The sequence below is a fragment of the Lynx canadensis genome, chromosome E3, assembly GCF_007474595.2.
Source record: "Lynx canadensis isolate LIC74 chromosome E3, mLynCan4.pri.v2, whole genome shotgun sequence".
Classification (NCBI taxonomy): Eukaryota; Metazoa; Chordata; class Mammalia; order Carnivora; family Felidae; genus Lynx; species Lynx canadensis.
This window is the reverse complement of record NC_044318.1, coordinates 27,365,310-27,373,678: the sequence shown is the minus strand read 5'-3', so window position 1 is coordinate 27,373,678 and position 8,369 is coordinate 27,365,310.

Sequence of the window (8,369 nt, the reverse complement as noted above, 5' to 3'; positions counted from 1 at the left end):
TTTCTTTCTTTCTTTCTTAAGTAAAGCTTTAAGATAGTTTCTCCTAGTAGAGACATAGAATTGGAAACAACTTGAGGGCCTAGCTCACTTAAGCTCTTTGTCTTCTGTGTGAGGAAAGGGAGGCTCAGAGAAGCCATGTGACCTACCCACAGTCTCCTGGGCCAGTGCTGCCCAGCTGGGGGTCGAGCTATTCTCCTCTGGCCATAAATCAGTTGCTCAAAAGCATCCAAATGCCTGCATTGTCGGAAGATACAGTGCAGGCCCTCTCAGGGCCAGGGGACTTGTAGCTCGGTGCACGCATTCTCCCGGGGACTTACCGCTGCGCTGGAAAGTAGGGCAGATGAAGGGAGCCTCACTGGCAGCACTGGCCACACCTTCTAGGAGAGATGCCTCGGCTCCTAGGGTCCCCAGACCAACCTCACACACCTGGAGGCTGCCTCTGTCGCCACCGGCCCCCACCGACCACCAAAGCCATTTAGTTGCCTCTTCCGCAAAGGACGCAGACAGCAGCCCTGCGAATCACTGCAGTGTGACTTGTCCTGCCTAGAATCTGCTCTGTGCTCATGCCCATAAATATTTCAGGCCGTGCCGCTTAGTTATTAATGGAGTGAACTGAAAGAGAATTCTTTAGCTTCTCTTCTTCTCCACGGATTGAGAACAAGAGCCAGTCTTTGGGAGGCCCAAGTGACAGGTTTTGGGGGATTGTGAGCTGCAAAATGGACTTGCTCTGTCCCGTCTTTATGGTGACAAAGAAGCCACCCACCCCTTGTCCCCAAATGCCCCAGAGCTGCCTTCGGCTCCCCACTTCTTTGAGACTGTGCGCCCCTGGTGGAGGGTGGAGTGGACGCTGTCTTGTGATGTCTCGTCCCCATGGAGCACATGGGGGACAGGGGCCACTGGAATGACTGCCTTCTGGGGGGGGGGGGCCAGGGAGCCCCCTGGGGCTGGTGACCTGTCAGACCCTCTCAGACCACATCACAGTCGCCCTGCCCTGGAACGCTGGTTGCCCCCCAGGTGTTTGGCTTCCTGCCCTGCCCCCGCTTCCTTTCTCTGAGCTAAAGAAGAGGCATTTCCCAGAGTGGCCCGGGGTGACAGCTGCTCCATCATTTAAACCCCCTGTGGCTCAGCTGGAGCCCGGGAGAGCCGGCTTTTTTCTGGGGGAGGAAGCAGGGGCAATGGCTCATCTTGCTGTTCCTTTTCATTTGGAACATAATACACCCCAGAAAGCTTAGACCCCACGCTGAAGAAACCAATTACGCCGCACAGCATTTTTAGTGCTCTGAGTCTCCAAGCAAAAGAAATAGGTGAGACATTGTCGTCATGGCAGCTAGTCACAAATTGTCTCCGAAAATAGTATCCGTGCTTAGTAAGAAGGGGCTCAATGCTTCCAGACTGGTAGTATAAGGACCTATGCGGTTCACCGGCCACACGCACACGCTCTCTCGGAGGCTGTGGCTCCACCCTCCTTCCTCTGGGGACCGAGGGACCCGGAAGCCCCCCGGCAACAGGCCACACTGAAGGGATTTAGGTTCCAGGATTGCTGCTGTTGTCTTTGATGCATTGGCAAATCCTGGTCGAGCACTTACTAGAGGCCAGGCGCCGCGTTAGGCACTGGGGCTGCGGCATAAGACAGACGAGAGCCTTGTGTTCTAGGTGACGACGGGCCTTCCGCAGGATGCAAAGAGATCACTTCACTTGGTGAAGATGAGGCAGAGACTGGGGGGCGGGAGGGGGACACGTGTCACATCGAGGGGCTAGCAAAGGCCTCTTTGAGCCCCGAGGAATGAGGATGAGGTAGGCATTTGGAGCCCTTGACTACCGGGAGACGCGCCTTCTCTCCTCCTGGTGAAAAATCACACTCCTGGCTTCTCTCTGCCCCTTTCCTCTTCGCACCCAAGGCGGGTAGAGGGGCTGATCTGATTAGCAGAGTTGGGAAGAATCAACCAGGCACCCTCAGCTCTCCTCTCCCCTACCTTCTATTTATTCTCCTCCCCTTTCTGTCTTGGGAGCAAGCTGCCCGGGGGTGCGGGGCTTTGCCTTTCTTCCTCCACTCTGAGTCTTATGCTGGTGAGGCCGGAGTCCGGTTTGAAGGCCATTTGGCTTTCACATTAAGCTCCACCCTCCACCCTGGTCTTTCTTAGTCACAAAAGGGACATATCGATCGTCTTTTGCCATTTCTTTGTTTTCTTTCTCTGTTCAGACTCAAGTTGGAAAGAAACGTGCTGTCATGGCATCCCCTGCCAAACCTCAACTTTGGGGAAGGAGGCTCCAGATGAAGAAAAGAAAAAGGGCAAAAGTTCTGGGGTGGGATGAAACTCGGCACATTTCTAGACCAAAAAGGGGGGGGGGAGTGGGGCCAGGACAGGGTGGTCAGCTTCAACTAGGAGGGTGTCAAAGAAGAGTCACAGACGTGGAACCAGATGTATGGTCTCACAGGCCTTGGTGTGGAGTTTGGGTTTTATTTTAAGCACAGTGGAGAGCCAGGAGGAGGGTTTTAAGCACAGGCAGGACAGGATCTGCTTTCTATTAAGCAAAGTAAAGCAAAAACAAAATAAAAACAAACAGGAGAATGTAGCAGTTTTCGAGATGAGAGGTGGTGGGTGTCTTGGGGACCGGCCTCAGTGGGGACATTGTTATAGTTACAATTCAGGATTGCAAGTATTTGGGGGAGGAAGATTACAGAGAAAAACCAGGTGGCCAAAGTGGGCCTCCTCTGGTTCATGAGGCTGAGTGCCAGACCTAGGGTACCTAATCAAGAGGCTCTAGGGATGCACAGGGCTTTGGTGGCATGGCCATGGCCCGGGGGACATGGGGTGAAAAGCCAAGGTGTGGCTAAGTGGCCAGCCTGGGGGAAGATGTCAGGGCTTCCCAGGAAGCCATGCCTATTTGTGAAATGAACAAACCCTCACACCTTGTCCGATTGATGACGTGCTGTCCTGGTCACCAAGCTAGAACGCTCAGAATCACCATCAACGTCACCTCCTTCCAACTTTGCCTTTCCTTCTGCCTCTCGGACACTCGCCGCCCTACCGACCTCCCAACCCCCGATGAATTTGCCCTCTGTTTCCCTCTGGCTGGCCTCAGCTTTGATCTCTTCCCTGGGTTTTTACAACCAGCCCGCCGTCCTCCCTGGTTGCTGCTCTTTCCATTCTCCCTTCTCGTCTTTGTACATTCCATCTTTCGCATTGTCAGAACGGTCTTTCTAGGATATACAGGCTGAGTCACATAACCCTCCACCCAGAAATATAGCAGCGGTTCTTTTGTAAAGAATAAAACAAAACTCCCCAGCAGGACCTTCAGCGTCTCCTGTAATTCTTCCAGACTCTTCCAGTTGCTATGGCCGCAAGACCAACCATCCCCCAAAACTTAGTGGCGTAAAACAACGGCATTTATGATGCTCCTGGATCATGGGAGTCAGGAATTCAGAAGCACCCTGGCACAGTAATGTGTGTGTGGGTTCTTTCAGGTTCCACTCAGATGACTGCTGGATCGAGCTGATGGCGGCTGAGAGATCCATTTCCGAGGTGGCTTGCTCTAACACGGCTGGTGGGTTGAGGCTGGCGGCTGTCTAGGGGCCTCAGTTTCTCTTCACAGGGCTGAGTCTCTTCACGACGTAGTGGTGGGCTTCTCCCGGAACGAATGACCCAAGAGGCCAAGTATGGCTTGTATGCCTCAATGACTTTTATGACTTAACCTCGGGAGCTGCAGGCCACAACTTCCGCCATTTTTCCTGGGTCAAGGCAGTTGCAAGGGTCCACCCGGGTTCAAGGGGAGGTAAGAAAGTCTCCCATCTTTCGACAAGAAGAATGTCAACGTCATATCATAAGAACAGCAGGTAGGATGGCATATATTACCAAAGCCATCTTTGGAAGGTACAATCTGCCGCTCGGGCTCTTCATGTTTCTCCAAGCGTCCCGGGCTTCACCCACTTGTCCACCCACTGGCCACATGTTTTCACAACCTTGTTTCTTTCTCCTGCTGTGCCACTGAACAGAAATATCCTTACCCACTTCATCATCCTTCAAGGTTAGCTCAAATAACACTTCCCGGATGAAGCTTCCCCGATCCTTCCTGGCACAATGAATTCTCCTCCCCGTGCGGTCCCTCCGCCTCCTGCCGACATCTCCAGTTAGCATGGCTTCCTCTCTGCTGTCTGTGAGGTCACCGAGTTAAGAGTCTGTCTCCCCGACGAGGCTGTTAAACTCATCTTTCTACCTCTACTTCCTAGCACGCGGTCAAGCCCAGAGCAAGCTCAAATGCTAATAATAATTGCGGGATTAAGTGTGTACCTGAGAGGTGGCCCAGGCCACTTGGCCGTGGGGCTAGGCACGGGGAGCAGGGGACAGGACATGACTCTGTCGGGGGTTCTCGGCATCCAGATCCATCGGGATTGCTCTGAAAGTCAAGGGCCTTCCAGCGAGGGGATCCCACTCTACATATCGGTGCCAAAGCCAGTGCTGGAGACCCCGTCCCAAGACAGAAGAGGGGGGGTGCAGAGCCCTGGCCGGTATTGCAGTGCTGCGGTCCCGAGGAGAGCATTCTTGGTTACGGCCACACTCGTTCAACCTCTACTACGACCAGGACTGCGTGCCCGGGATCTCAAATCTAACACGTCCCACCACCTTCCCGAGTCAGCGAATGTCCCCTTTGCTCCTTAAATCTTTTCTTCTGTTCTGTCCTCACCCCGTCCCTCTGTGGGTCCCAGAGGCCCTACATTTGGAATAAACCCCGCATCTGGCCACGTCTCGTCCTCTGCCAAGACACCCTCCTCTCCTCTAGACAAACACAGAGGCTCCTGACTGTTCTCTCTGCTTCTGTCTTTGCCTTCTCCCATCCCGCCCACCTGCACGGCAGCTTGGTGACCTTTCTGAGGGATACATTGGGTCACGTCACTCCTGTGTGGGCGTCCCTCCAAGGCCCACCCACAAGCCTGGGGGTGAAATCCAAACCGCCAGCCTGGCCTGGCGGATGACGCGTGCTGTGCCTCCTGGCTCCCTCTCCGATCCCACCTTCCTTCGCCTCCCACATCCCTCCCTCCAGGATCCAGCCACAATGACCTTCACCTTCACTTTCACCCTCCCTTCTTGAGTTCAGCAGCCCTGTTTCCACCTCCAGGTGCTCGCACTGTCTGTTCCCTCTGCCTGATGCTGTTCCTCCAGATCTCCTGATTGCCTCCTTGCCAACATTCAGGCTCCTCCTCTGAGAGTGTCCCCTCCCTACCTTCCGGCCACCCTCTCCCTCCACCCTGCTCCCCTCCCTCCATAGCCCTCATCCCTACTGGAACACGGTAATCACCGGTCTGCTTGTCCATCATGTGTCCCCCCCAGGAGATCAAGGCCCGTGTTGATCTGTCCAGTGCTGGCAGGGAGGCACCTCCCCGGTCTGCAGCACATCGGGCACCAGATGTTGCCTGGGGGAAGGCAGGCGGCAGGAAGCCCCTGACCCACCTGTGGAAGGAGAGCAAAGAGGGTGCGAGAAACCAACAAACAGTAGAAGGAACAGCCAGAGGGCAGGCGAAGGCCTGGTCCCCCCGCAGGGCTCCTCCGACGGAGATCACGTGTCCTCTGGTGGGTTCAGCACTCCTGGCCTCTTCACAAATCGGGGCCTCATCCCCCAGGCCCCTGTCTGTGGTGCCTTCTTCTCATTCCACTCTCCTCGTTCCCTGGGGCCCCTGGGGTGCGGCGGCCTCAGCGGCCGGCCGGCAGGAGGCTGGCTGCGCGTATTCTGCAGCCCTTTCCCTGTTTCCCCCTTCCGGGGGGGGGGGGGGGAGGCGGGGGGCTTGGGACTGGATCGCAGCCAAACGTGGCCGCCCCTCGCTGCTTCTCTTCCCCTCTCGGCGGGGGGATTCTTTTCACCAAGCCAAGCAACTAGCGACCTCCTGCAGCATCTGCCGGGGAAGAAATGATTGATGCCAAACACACGGAGGCTCCGATTTGCAGTCCCCGTGGGGTCGTTCTCCGCATCTGGAAGTGAGTTTGTTTTGCACACTTTGCAGGTGGTAGGTCTTCGGAGGAGGGCAGCAAGGAATTCCGCGGTCTTCGAGCAGAGGTGGGGAGGGGCAGAAAGAGAGCGAGAGAATCCTAAGCAGGTTCCACATGTCACAGCAGAGACCGACATGGGGCTCGAACTCAGGAATGACGAGCTCATGACCTGAACCGAAACCAAAAGTCGGACGCTTAACTGACTGAGCCACCCAGGGCCCCCCCCCCACAATGCATTTTTAAAAGAAAATAGAAAACCCAGGAGACAGAGGAGGCTGAAGACAAGTTGCACACACCGCCTATCTGGAAAGCCAGGCATGGCTGGTCTGATGGTGGTCATGGTGGGGAGAGGCTGGCCGAGCCTCCTTCTGACCCAGGGCTGACCCCAGAGCTTATAGGACCTCTGCTGAGGGTGGCTTCTCTAGGGTGCCCCCGCCTCGGTCACCTCGGGCTGGATGGACTTCTGGGGGCCTTCGAGAGCTGCCTCCCCCTCCCCCTCCCCCTCCCCAGGGGAAGGCTCGCTCTCTCTCTCCAGGCTACAAGCTGTGTGACCTAAGGCACCAGGGCCTGTCCCACTGGAGAAACAGGTGCAGCATTTTCTCTCTGTGCGCTCCCGAGGGCCCCAGCCTCACCGCCCAACCTCCCTGGCCTTTGAGTCTACTTAACATTGGTCAGGGAGCGATTTAGCAGGTTCCTTGGGTCTCTGTTGCTCTGCTGGAGAGGAAATTCATTTGCAGGGTAATTTTTAAAGCCTTTTACATAAATTTGATTCCAGAAATGAACCTTTTGATTCCTCAAAGAAGAAAAGGTAGAACTCGAAAGGTGTTAATTACCTTGCCTATGAAATGGGCAAAATGTGAATTCCGGCTCTCGGGGCAAAGGGGCAGGACAGATTATTGGCACATCAAGGACCCCTACCTTTTCTACTTTGTGTCTGAGATGGATCAAAAGTCGGTAGAGGTGTGGCCTCGACCCCGGATCAAGTACATTGCCCCCCCTCCATTTGTTTTCTAAGCCCCCAAACTGCCCAGGCAGAATCTCCAGCCTTGGACCCATCAGCAGCAGAGAACGGCCTGACTGGTGCCCTGGGGGCTCTGCTGTGTCTTCCTGGTGCAGGGCAGGGGCTGCCTAGCCGAGTGGGAGCAGTGCTGAGACACTACAGGCTGGCCCGCGGGGGTTGGGACCTCAGGTAAGAGGCTCTGGGGTTGACAGTGGTCGTATCTGGGAAGGGTGTTATTCTAGGGGTCAGGTGGAGAGGTCGTGTCTTAGAGAAGGGGACCTCTGAGCTCCCTGCCGATCAGTGTCAACCCCGAATGACCTTGGGGCACGGAGAAAGACAAGGTTCGGGTGGGACCTCGGGCGATGGAAGTCTGTGGGAGAGACTACCAGGAGCCGTGTGTAGGAGCTATGACAGAACAGAGCATTCTGGACTTAATCAGGGGCCTCACGTCTGAGACTGAAGGGGCTGAGGTGGCCCAGCTGTCTTGCTCATGGGAGACATAACACTAGCTATGAAGGAATCCTGAATTTGAAAATGTCAGCATTGACCTAACCAACATGGGAAATGGACAAAAAATCGGGAGTAGAGATTTCCTAGACCAGCAGGTTACAGAATCTGATGATTTCTTAGAAGGAAGAAGGAGGAGAGGGAGGAGGAGGGGGGGGGGGAGGAAGGGGGGGGAGGAGGGGGAGGGGGAGGAGGAGGGGAAGGGGGAAGAGGAAGGGGAGGAGGGGGAGGGGGAGGAAGAGAAGAGGGGAGGGGGAGGAAGAGAAGAGGGGAGGGGAAGGAGGAGGAGGAGGGGGCGGGGGGGAGGAGGGGGAGGAGGAGGCGGAGGAGGGGGGAGGATGAGGAGGAGGGGGAGGAGAAGGACTGGGAGGAGGGGAGGAGGAGGAGGGGGAGAAGGAGGAGGAGGGGGAGGGGGAGGAGGGGGAAGGGGAAGGGGAGGAGGGGGAGGGGGAGAAGGGGGAGGGGGGAAAAGGGGAAGAATTAGTATCAAGCTACCCACAGTTGTGGAGATATGGGGGCAGACAGAACCTGCGAAAACAGAGGCTTTCCTCGTGTCACCTCTAGGAGGACAGAGGTGACTTGGCGGCTTTGAGAGAGGACAGATCAGCAATAACTGCTGCTGACACAGCCACGGAGCGAGGCTGGTCTGGCGGAGAGCAGACACCACAGCTTCCTTCTCAAACGGACCCCCTCGTGTCAATAAGTCTGAGGTAACCCGATGTCCCATGGGACCTGAGGTGTCTGTCCCCAGTGCACCACACAACTGGCATATGTGTACTTGGGCTGCAGTTTGGGGACCTCGGGGAGGGCGTGGCCTGTGACGAAGGGAGGCCATTCCCGGAGCCCTTTCGGGCCCCTGGAGACCCTCGGCCTGCCTCAGA